Source organism: Erithacus rubecula (assembly GCF_903797595.1).
Source record: "Erithacus rubecula genome assembly, chromosome: 11".
NCBI classification, from domain to species: Eukaryota; Metazoa; Chordata; class Aves; order Passeriformes; family Muscicapidae; genus Erithacus; species Erithacus rubecula.
The window spans coordinates 5,562,602-5,575,220 of NC_136663.1; the positions used below are offsets into that span (position 1 = coordinate 5,562,602).

The window sequence follows — 12,619 nt, forward strand, 5'->3', positions numbered from 1 at the left end:
TATTAAGTTCAATCTGTTTTATTTCTTCTCATAGGATATAACATATTTTTTAATCTGTGATTCTTATGAATTAATCAGTAGTGCTTGTGGATGGTTCCACAATTAAAAGCCTCTGCTCCAGGGAGTTTACAGAAATAGCACACCCTAAACACAGCACTCCACAAAGTGCCAGACAGGTAATTACAAAAAGGTGATCCAGAACTGAACCTCATGGGTATCATTCCTGCCTCATTTTCTGTCTATCAATGAACTGGTTAATTCTATCTTTCTGTTGTAGAACCCAAAAATGTTTGTGCCAAGGGGCTCTGCAAGCTTGTGTTGCATTATATTAATTAGTGATCCATAAAAAGACAAGGCATCCATCCTTCTGCAGCAAGTCACTCCATGCTTTTGTGCCTTGGCTTTCTCATCTGCAGAATCAAAAGAATGATTCTGAGTTTCCTTTGTAAAATCCCTGAAAGAATTCCAGAGAGAGAGAGGAGGATGCCCCACCTCTGGAGGGTCAGCACGGATGCCCTGGCACACAGGAAACAAAGAAAAATATGATTTCAGCTCATCGCCTTTTCAGCTTGTGCTGGCAGTGACAGCCCTGGCAGGACCATCACAATCCCTGTCTCACAGGCAAAGGAAGGAAATGGAGTGGCTGAACCAGCTCTGTGATTTACTGCTGACAGAAATGTGGAGCTGAGATGTACTTCTGGCTTTATACAGGTATTCAGGGTGTGGTGAATTGCATGTACACTTCAATTGCAGAAGCTTATGGTTTTTTGTGCTGCTTTTAACCTAATAGGTTCATGGCTGGGCCTTGCATCTATGAAGACTATTCAAGTAATAGTAATGAGCTGTAGAGATCTGTGTTTTTACAGAACACTGGCTGCACAACCCGTTGATACTTGAAAACAAAGAAGCTTTTGAAATAAAACCCACTACACCTTTAGTCCAGCACAATTCCCAGATCACAGATTGTCCATTTCTTTCATTTTTAGTATGCCCTCAATGTCAATTACCTTTTTAGTTTACTGCTTTTTTCCCCAGAAAAGCAGAGTTGACATTAAGCTGTGTTCTAAAAGAACAAGCTGATCTGAATGTAAAATTAATACATGAGTATGCATGCACATATATCTATTTTAACTGCAAGGCACATATTTCAAATGTATCAAAAGATTTTGTCATTTACGTATGAAAATTAATTCATAAATCTTTTTTGTATTTACAGCAAGCCTGACAGAGTTTATCAAAAATGAGCTGCCTTACAGAACTATCAATGGATTAATAAAAAGAATCTGATCTAATATTCATGACACAGGAGACAAATGTAAACGGTCAGGCAGCTTTATCTTTTTATTCTTGGTGAAATGTTGTTTTTTTCATAACTTTTCCTTGTAGATTTTGTTTTCTCATTTCATAACTGCTTTAACAAAAGAACTGTGCCATCAATTTTGCTGGATTGCATTATTCATGTGGAGGTAATACACACCAAATTCAGTGCACAAAGGAAAGAAATACAAAAGAGCATTCTATATTATAATTCATACAAACCCAAGAAAACTTTCAAAATCATGCTGCCCTGTTATATTTATGACCCAATAATATTCTTCACCTGTGCAGTTCCTAATGTCCAAACATGTCTTGCTGCCCTGATGCTCAGAGGAAATCTTGGTATCTGTTTGTTTATCCTGATTATCTCTACAACTTGATTTTGCACTGAGATCCAGGCAGCCAATAACTAATCTGGGGAAAGGATCATTCTTACACTCAGGTCTATGACCTGAGCTGCTGATTGCAATGGAAGCTATTAGCCTATTACAGAGGAATGTGGAAATTAAATGTTTTTGTTAGGGGAGTGATTGCACTCGTGCTGGACTCTCCAGATTCTTTTTGAAGGGCATTTTTGTGTTGATGGTGTTAACTTTGGAGTGATCTTGGCATGAGGATTCCTTAGCTTCCTTGGCCTGTCTGAGCCAGAGACCCTGCTCAGCTTCTTGTTCCTATTTTGCTTATTTTGCCTGCTCCCCTGGTTTAGAGGTGAGCCCAGCAGTTCTGGGTTAATGCTTGGACTCAACCTTAAAGACCTTTTCCAACCCTAACCTTTCTCTTTCCAACCTTCCTTAATTTTATTTCTGAGAAACCTCCCATTCTCACCTAGCTGGGTGCTTGGAAATTTATTGAAATCTTTGTTTGGCTACTGCATAATTCACATGAAGGTGCTTAATAGTTTCTGGGCCAGATTCTCATCTGGTGGCAAAGCACGTGGGTGTCAGGCAGGCAGATGCACTGCACAGGGGTCCCCTGCCCCACAGTGGCCACCTCACAGTCACTGCTGCTGTTGGACTATGGGAAATGCAACATTAAGCTTTTTTCTCTGCTCAGGTGGTGTTACCTTCCATTCCAAAGCAATGAGAGTCCTCAATATTGCACATATACCATTTACTTGCTTTCTAATTTAGTGCTATACTAAGGGCAAATTACTTTCCAACAGAAAATGTCAATGGTTTCATAGCAACCAGAGGTACCTGAGAGCTTTCCTTTCATGTTAAATCCCATTATAAGAGCATCAAGCCTGGTGCTTTATCCCTCATGTTGGTGTGAGAGACTGACTGCTGCATCCAAGCAGCAGAGCCAGTCCCTGGAATCTGCTCCTTGTGCATGCTAGAACCAAAATTTAAGAGGCCACCAGCTTGTTCAGTCAAAAGTTGGGTGCTTTATTTTAATTAACTTCAACAATTGCTTCAACAGACAGAAGGCTGTTTTAAATGGGTTTTATCATCAGATCTTTTATTTTGTGGAATGGCTTGATTTTGTGCTCAGAAACTGTGAAATGAGAAGTTACTGCAAAAAAATCAGTCGATATTAACAATCTTCCAGCTGCTTTCCTACCCAAACCAAATGGTAACCAGTACTGCAGTCTGATCCAACACTGACAATTGGAAAGGAAAAAAAAAAAAAAAAGAGAAATCTTGTGTTTTTGCCATGAACTGAGCAAAGACTGTCTGCAAGGGTTTTAAACTGGAGTTCTCCTGGGAAAAGCCAGCTCCTGCTTGATCAGCCTTACCCTGGGGCTGTGCAGTGCTGCAGAAGGCAGGGGAAGCAGAAAGAGATGGGAAACCATTGCACTGTGAGATGGTGGTGGGTGATTTCTTTTGTTCCTTCATTTCCTGGGATGCACAATGACACAAGGTTGTATTTGCCTCAGCTATTGCCTCAAGACAAACATTAATTTTCAGTGATTTCTCCAGTTTTATAGTTCACTCGTGGCTCTCCAGCTGCTGTGTGCAGGTTACTCGGCCTCATTAGGTCCAGCACTATGTGCATTTGAATTTTGCTCCCCAGAAAAATGAGTTCATGTGGGAGGGCTGTCCCTGAACAGGTGCAGAAATTCATCTCAGCACCCAAATTCTCTGCAAATGTGCAAGCAGCAAAAAATGTAGGAGCTTGCAAATGCTTTATTTTGCTGATATACATACTTTTTTCTCAGTTCTTTATCCACATTAGCTGTTTAATTCAGGTTTTTTTGACTGGCTGTTACAGTGCTTAGTAAGTTTTGGGGTCAATTTAATGAAAAAAAAAGGGGGACTGACTTCTGGCTTTGCTTCTTTGGTCAAAAATGAGTTATGGTCTCAATACACAAATCAGAACATAAAGTAAGAAATTTGTCTTTGTTGGGCTTTGTATGGGGAAAGAAATGAGCCTCAGCTGATGTGGGATTTGGTAAAATTAAATATGCCTGCTGGGGAAAGCTGTTATTGGATATTATAACAAAAGATTGATTTCAAAAAGCTCAGACTGTTGTATGAACAATCACTGAAATCAGTATTTTTATACAGCAAGGGCATAAGAATTCCAGTGAGTCACAGTTTCTTCATAGAAACAGGATTGCAAAGTACCTTGAGAAGGATGAGGCAGGTGCCCCAGGGTTGGCATAGTGATGAGCTTTCCTCCTGCTCTACCTGAACAAATGAACAAACTAAATTTGCACATTGCTTGGCATGGCTACACCTTCTGCTGCCTTTTCAGCCATCTTTTTCAGTGTTTCTTTGTGAACATGATTTTATTATCCTAAATGAAAAAACATATTTCATACCCTATCTGGACTATCCCTAAAACTTTAATTTCCTTACCTTCAGCTTGACACAGCTTATAAAAGATAATTGGGCTGCACTTGGGCAGACCCTGTGCACTTGGACGTGCAGAAAATTATTTTCCCCAAATAAAGCACCTCACAGCAGACTGGCTGTGTTGTCTTGTTGTTTGTGCTTTGTGTTCTGAATAAGCCTGAAGTGATCCCTAATTTTTTTGTTTGTTTGTTTTGTTTTGGGTTTTTTGTTTTGTTTTGCTTTTTGTTTTAACTGAGCCAGACTTGAGGAGATACTAATTTGCTTTCACTTAATTGTGTTGTTGGCCATGTGAGGGATAAAACCAAGCATTTAAGTCTTTGAATGGCAGCTGTGCTTAGCTAGAAGTGCAGTTATGGGTTATAAAAGTAGAGTAAGGATCTTTTAAAAATGTTTTATGTGTCGTGTTTGTATGTCACACATCACTTCATTTTTTATAAGCTCAGAATTATAATTGTGGACTGTGACTCATAATCCATAAGAAATATATATAGATATTTAAGATTTCTAACAGAAATGAAGCATGACAGTTGCAGAACTAAAGCTGATTCTTGTAAGAGTAATAAATCCATGGAAATCGTAGAAACACAGATCATTGCACAGACAGAAACCAATATAACAAACCAATAAGCATGAGGATGCCCAAGGAGAAAAGTGATTATGAAAAATAACAAAGAACTTAATGCTAGTCCAAATCCAAAAGAAGGAGAACAAAAGAAAATAAGTATGAAAATTGACTTGAATGTTGGTACTTTGGCAGAAAAAATAATTCCCTCAGGCAGCTGTCCATCTGGTGCCCAGTTTGTGTCCCACAAACCAAGGTCATCTTAACAAATGTGTAACATATTCATGGCTAACAAGATTTGTAACCTGCATTGTTTGTTGTGTTTCTATGATGTTTATTTAATTGACTCTATTCCATTAAAATTAGGCTGAGATTTCATAAGCTTCAGAATTTGTTCTGCTTCTATGAATTCCCCACCTTCTCTCCCAGTAATTTTGTATTTCAACCATTTATGGCAGGAAAAGCTGAAGTGTTCATCTTTCTAAAGAGTATTGGGAAATGATAATTGATTGCCAGTACTGTGACCACCTTCTAAGTCTGCATTAGGCTGTTGGGGAGCAAAGTATTTATTTGGTCATCCCTTCAACTCTTGGGATATTAGAAAGATACCATTATTACCATAATATCAAGTGCAAAAACAACCCTCTATCATAGCCATAATATGTTAAACTGAGTTCTCTTTCTCCTCCCTTTCTAGATCTTTCCAAGATATGAGTTGTTGAAGATGTATGCATGCTTTTCTTGTAAGGAGGCAATGCTTTTTTCCAGTACTATGGAAAGAAATTGAAATGTGTGGGTTGCTTATACAGCTCACTCTGCAGGTTGGTCTATTGGGCTCCAAATCTGACCTATTATTTTTGCTTCCTTCAGTACATTGGCTTGCATTTAATGCCTCATCTCTTTTCCCTCATGATTTCAATGGCAAAATTTGCTCAGTTTTCATTATGGTAAAAATTCCTTTAAGGTTATGGATAAAAACAATTTAAAGTAGTATGGTGATATTAAAGTCTCTAACTGTTACAGATGAATAGCAGAATATTGGGAATGATCCTGCTATCTGTGCTGCAGGAAAAAAAAAAAAAAAAAAAAAAAAAAAAAAGGTATGTGCAAAGTAAAGGTACAAGAAGGTTTTGGAGGGCAGAGAAAATGCATTCCAGTGGGAGATTTCTGTTGAGCTTATAAAAAAAGAAAGTTAAGCCTGTATAAACACCTTTCTGTGAAGAAAACACAAAATACTACAGGATTCTTTAATCTACCAAAGAAACATATAGCAAGAACCAGTAGCTGGGAGCTAAAGCAAGGCAATTTCAAATTAGAAATAAAGCACTTGCTGTTGCTTTTTTCTCTCTGTTTCACAAAGATGGTAATTAAACTTTGGGGCAGTTTTCTACATTGCAGTAGAAAATGGTAAACGTCATCTCTGGAGACTTTCAAATACAGTCTAATACTTTCTGAAAGTTATTTTTTGCCTGAACACAAGTAATGGGGGGCTCAATATCAGAGGTAATTGGTTGGAATATAAGTATCTGAAACAAAAACTCAGTGTAGATGAACTAATCTCTTCTCCTGGCTTTAAATGTATGAAAATATAGATTACATTACTGCAGTGTGTTTGTTTCCTACACCTAATTGCTTTTCTTTCAAGGCTCAGAAATCTTTAGTCACTGCAGCTTGCATCACTAACCTTTAAGAATTCAAAACAATGCTCTTTACTGCTTGCTGAATTGTCACATACTATATGTCTCTAAATCCATCTGAATGTGCAATTTCCAACTTCTGATTAGCACCAGGAGCCCAGTCAAGGATGACAGAACAGCACCAGATTCTGTTGATCTCTACTACAATTACAACACTCAAAAGCTGCATACAGGCCATCCTACAGCTTAAGCCTTTTGAGGAAAAACTGCTTGAAAACATATCACAGGGGTTATTGATGGGAATAGGGTGATTGACAAGAAATTTAGAAAAACCCAAACCTTTCTAGGATGAATTACAGCCCAAATATGTAACCAACAGAAAATGGACTGACTTCAGTGCCAGCCTCTGTGGACAGAATCCCCACGAGTCACTGGGTAGAAAGTGCCACCAGACATTTGCAATAATTCCAATCCCAGAGCAAGATGCTTTCCTGATTCCAAGGACACAGTGCATATATTGGTTTAAATTTTCCCTATTCTCCCTGAGCAAGTCAGAGATTGCAGGGAGTTGGATGTGTGACAGTGAGTGTTCAGACAAGCTGCTGGGGTTAAACCAAACACTATGTCCAACCTGCCCTGTCGAGGGACTCAGGATTATTTTCTGAGGATTGTCAGCCACTGTTGCAGTGATGATTTAATACAAAAACATGTGCATAACTCTGCCCTTATCCCTATTCTTCCTTTTTATGCTCTGCTGCATCTTCCTCCACCAGCTCTTCCTACCAGAATGTGATTCCATTCTTTCAAACATTTTTTGTTTGATTCACTTTATCTCATCGAGTATTTATCTTCTTCCTATTTCTGATTGCCACTGATGTCCTTTCTCCTAGAAGAGATATTCATCTATTCATATATTCACTATTTTTTCAGATTTATTTATATCAGGTTGGTAGAAAAATATAATGAATTGCTGTGACTGTGGAGTGCTCACAGGAATAAATTGTCAAAGACTTAATAAAATTATGCTGTCTTCTAAGCCAGAGTCTTTGTAAACAAAGGCATTATACTAGAATAAAACCTTCCTGTCTAAGCTCTTATGGCAGGTCTCAAGGACCCCAAAATTGAACATGGATAGATCATTGATAATTGGCTTTTCCCAAACCCTGACTGTCTGTAAGGAAGTTTTCATGGTCAGTGCTGCTATCAGCCCTAACTCCAAGCACTCATTGCTGATCCAGATTTTGTCCCAGTCAGGACAAAGTGAAGAAGAGGGAAGTCCCACAGAAATGCCAGCAGTGCCAACACACTTCCCCTTGAAAAGCAGAGCTGTAAATATAAAAAATAAAAAATAAATAATAATTTTTAAAAATCAATCAATTAATCAATCAATCAATCAATCAATCAATCAATCCCTATTAATCTAAACCTTCAATCCCAAACAATCTATTTTGTGGGACTCCTGAAGTTCAGAACAAGTGCCCTCAAGTCCCAGTTGTCTTGCATGTTTGAATTTGTGGGTAGATAGTTCACCTGAGTGTGGAGTTAATTTTTTTAAACTCTTCATTAACTTGAATTCTAACTCACACATCTTTTTGTAAATTGAATGTATTATCTCCTTCTTCCACCACATGCTATTATATAGGTACTTCTTGGGTAAGAAATTGTCTCCATTAGCATTTCTGTCATGCAGAACAAGCATTCTGTCAGTGTTGGCAGCTCTTTTTTAATACAGGTCTCAAATGTGAATTGAATTTTATATAAATTTCATGCTGTGACTTAAATTATCTCCCTTGAAGAATGACTACCTGTAACACTCCTTTTGTTGGAGAGTCCTCAAAGAATCCCAACTATGGGACTCAGTAGCAGAGTTAAAAATCAAGAAGCAGGTTTTAGGTAAAAGAACATTTTATCCAAAGTATTTGTCACAGTAATTTTACTGTTTCCATCATAAGGAGGAAGGCTAGCTATGATTTTTTTTGAGTTCCAGGTATTTCTGATGTTCTACATTTCTAAATATCAGTTCCCAGGTGTGAAACTTGGCACCAAGTTGTTAAATCCTTCTGCTTTTGAAAGCTGCTTCAAAATATCCTTCACATGTAAGGGAGGATAATTTTGGAAATCCAATCAGCAACACATATGGTGTGCTGACTTTATTTTTTATATCTCATATGCCTGCAGAAGACATGGGAGAAACCCAGGAGAATCTTACATGGATTTTTAGTGCTGCCCAGGATTTCCCCCATAGAGAATTTCTGGCATCTCACCACAGACACCCTTTAATAGTTTTGTTCCCTAAAATCCCTCTTTTGAAAACCAACAAGTAACTTCTGTCTCCTCCTTCCTGTAGAGGCAGGAAACTGAAAAAGCAGTTGCAGGTGTGTGCACTAGGAAATGATACGATAGGGGCATTTTGCAAAACGTTTTTTGAAGAGCTTTTATCATGATAACTGGTACAGCATCCAGCACAGAGCCACAATCATGTTCCCTGTTAAAGAGAAATTAACTTAATTCATTTTCATGTTGTGACCTGCAACAGTTTAATTTACCTGAGAGCATTCTTCCTGTCAATACAGGCTGGAGGGAAACATGATAACTTCAGGTTATGTTAAGTGTCTGATTTGTGATGCAGTTTACCTCTGCAATGACTGCACCGTTCAAATTAATTAATGCCAGATCATTATCTTCAGATGGCAGGCAGATGTTGAGGTTATGCTGTTTGTGAACCCTAAGCCTGTCTTTTTTTCCTGTACAGATAACCAGCAGTTGCTATATAAATTGGAGAGCCAAGGTCTAGGCCTTCTGGCAGTCAATTGGTTTTGTAATTATCTTAGTAATAGTTCTCAATTATTATTCAGCAAAGGTCGTCTTTCTTCTGCTAATGGGTCATGGCACCCTCTAGGGACCCAGAGATGGGCCAGTTCTCCTTTTTATCATGTAAATGACTTGCCATCTGTGTGCCACTCAGGTTCATCTAAGGCAGTTCTGAAAACACTGGTTATTAATATCAAAGCTGCAAATTCTGAGAGGATTGTAGAATTGGTTTTAAGCATTTTTAAAGATGGGCTGTGTTTCCTGAAATTTTCAAGACTCTGTTAAACCCTGTGGACACCTTAGTGGCAATTTTCTTCAAGTAATAAAATTATTAAAAATACAAACTTTTATTTTAACTACTGGCATTCTTAGTTAACAAACCCTGATACCCTTTTTTCCACCCCATGCCTGCCTTCATTTGTGTCCCATTGTATTTATTTCTGCCATGTGATTGCCTGGGGGAAGTTAAATTACCAGCCATAGTTATTACACTTGCACAAAACTTCTTTATTCCCTTCCCTAGATCATGTTTACATTGCAGGCTGTGCTGAAAGTGAATAAAATGAAAAAGTTAACAAAACTGGTAAAGTCACCATTTGTTTCTACTCTATTGTAATAACCATGCTGTAATTGGTGCTGTTTCATATAAAATTACCATATAAATTGTGCCATCCAAAGCTGCAACAGAAAGAGCAACAGTATTTACAATAAATGGCAAATCCCCATTAATTATTGATAGCCTAATAAACACACAGTTACAATTCAGTCTTATTATTCATTATTAACAATAACTCTTATTTACTATTCATTGTGTAAGGATCAATTATGATTAACTGTTCTAAAAATGAATGGTCCACGTGCATGTTTCTATTTCCAGGGCCCTTTCCATTGAAGGAAAGGCTTTCCATATTAAAAGGCTCTGCCCAGCAGGACAGAACATGACTGTACCCAAACAGCTCACAGTGTCCTGATTCTGTTGTCTGTGGACCCAGCAGTTTTCCTTTCATAGTAATGAAGCTTTGCTTTACTGCTTAGTAATGTCAGGGACCTCTTTTTAAAATAAACTCATTGTCATAAATCTTGGTGGTCTCAAAGCTTAATTTTGCTGGGGAAGGAGGCTGAATTCCAGGCATTACAGTGACAATGAGTCCTTGTGTCCTGCAGAGTGACCATCAGGTGCTGTGTGAATGAAGAGGTCTTCTCCAGAAATGATCAATTTATTGAACCTTTGTCCTTAGAATATTTTTTATATGGATGCAACCAGCCCAGTCTTTCTAGGCTGCATTGCCAGAGTCAAGACTTTACCCTCTGGTGTTGGTAGTGTCACTGCTGGCTGTAGGAAGGAAAGGACTAGAAGTATTGACAGCCAACATTTCTCCCTTTCCCTGCCAGGCTGTTGATTTTCTGACCTCTCTTCCAAGCATAACTCAACTGCTAATTGTCATTAAGAAATAGCACTAGAGAATAATGATTTCTTACAATGCAGACCAAATGCTTTCTTTGTTTGTGTTTTTATGCTTCTGACCAGCCTTCAGCTGATATTTGGCTTTGTCACTCATTCCAGTTTTTTCATGCAGAGGTAACTCCACCCTATCTCCTGTTAGATGTTAAATGCTGCAAATCCCATCTGTTATGAGATGCACTGAGACAAGAAGTCACTGCCCAACAGTGCTCCTGGAGTGTGCCCTACGTGTGCCACACATGGAGTGCCTTGAAGTTTTCACAGTGTATGAATATGGGGCAGGAGGATAATCACTGCCAAAGTGAGTCCTTCCTTTAAATCTGCCTGGATTTCACACTGATTTATCAGTGGGGGTTTAAAGCACACTGTCTGCAGGCAGCATTCTTGAGTTACCCAGAGTTTCTTGGCACAGAGGAGTTTCTGCATATGCAGTTTTTGTTTGACAAGGGTTCTCCACTGTCTTTCTCCAACTGCCCACTTCAGAATTTAAAATATCTGCAAAATGCTCTGTATTTTTCCATGATGTGCCAATTCTCACCAGCTGTGATTTTCCAATACATTGATGCACTATAAGGCAGCCAACTGACTTGCAAAAGGATATGAGTTTGTGTGCCAAGGAGAATTGAGCATAATGTTTCAACACAATTTCACACAATTTCAAGAGGGAAGATAAGAAATTCAAAATTTATATTAAGTGATATGTATAAATATTTCTTATTTTGTTTCAAACAATGTCTTACTCTGCTGTGTGTATGGCATCTAAGACATACTGGACATTTTTAGCACAAAAGAAATAATTCACTTAGTTTATGGACACAAAGCAGTGTATAAACCATGTAGGTCGATAACTGCTTTGTTTCTATGTGCATTACTCTGTGACATACCTGGAGTTATTCCAGAAATTCATTTCAAGGTAAGTCCTGGCATCAGAATGAAGTTAGAGCAGAAGCCTTGCGTAGCTCTACCAGCATGGGTGCAGTGCAGGAGGAGGGAGGTGTAACAGCACACCTGTGCCTCATGCTCACACCTCTCCTCAAGCTGTGCAAGGCCATTCCAAAGTGTCTCTGCTTAACCACTGCTCCCATTGCCCAGGGGAGCTGTCTCACAACCTTGGCTGCACAAGTCACACCTTCATATTGAGGCACTGACACATCTGAAATTAGAGCAGGATTTGCTCTCTCTTTAGCTGGTCAGTGGCCCTTGCACAGTGTCCTTAGGCAGCTCTCCCAACTCCTCATGAAGTAATTAAATATTGATCCTGCCCCTTTTACAGATGAAAATACTCACACTGTGTTTCAAGGATCTTTTTCATGGTGCCAGATTCACAGACCTGCTGCTCACTGCTCGCCAGTGGGGTTGAGGAGAGAATCAGGGAAGTAACAGGGAGAAAACACATGGGTTGAGATAAAGATGGTTTAGTAGGGAAAATAATAACACACAGTGCAAAGCAAACCATGGAATTCATTCCCCACTTCCTATGTCCAGGCAGGTGTTCAGCTACCCCCAGGAAAGCTGGGCACCATCACCCCTGAGGGTGGTTTTGGGAGACAAACCATCACTGAATCCCTTGGGTCAGCCCTGTCCTCTCCCAAATCCTTGTGTCCCCCAGCTCCCTTGCTGCTGGAGGGGATGAGGTGCAGAAAAGGCCCTGGCAGTGCAAGTGCTGCTCTGCCACAGCTAAAACCCCCCTGTGCTATCAACACAGCACAAATGCAAAACACAGCCCCCTGTTAGCTCTAGGAGGAAAATTAGCTCTATCTCAGGCAAAAGCAGTACACAGTCTGTTACTCCAGTTGATATAATTTTCTAATTAAGGTATAATTAATGTATAATGCAGTAGAAATACTAGATAGGAGTGAAATTGTGACCATCTACTGTTATTGAAAATGTTCTATGAACCCCATTATGCCATTGTAAAATAATTCTCTAAATGTCAGTGATGTGAGGAGCACAAACAAGAAGTTGCTGTTATTAGACATGCTTTTATTATGCAGCCTAACTGAGAGCAATATTGTGCTTCAAAATAAGCAGG

The 12,619-nt window shown here is 39.0% G+C and overlaps 1 long non-coding RNA gene across 1 annotated transcript in view; it reads left to right on the top strand.

Annotated features, from left to right (window-relative positions):
- Nucleotides 1-607, top strand: part of LOC306806675 — a 37,763-nt gene extending 37,156 nt beyond the window's left edge. The window contains exon 4 of the long non-coding RNA XR_013775524.1: nucleotides 278-607. This is a non-coding gene — a long non-coding RNA (uncharacterized lncRNA). The remainder of the gene's footprint in view (nucleotides 1-277) is intronic.
- Nucleotides 608-12,619: the final 12,012 nt, after the last annotated feature.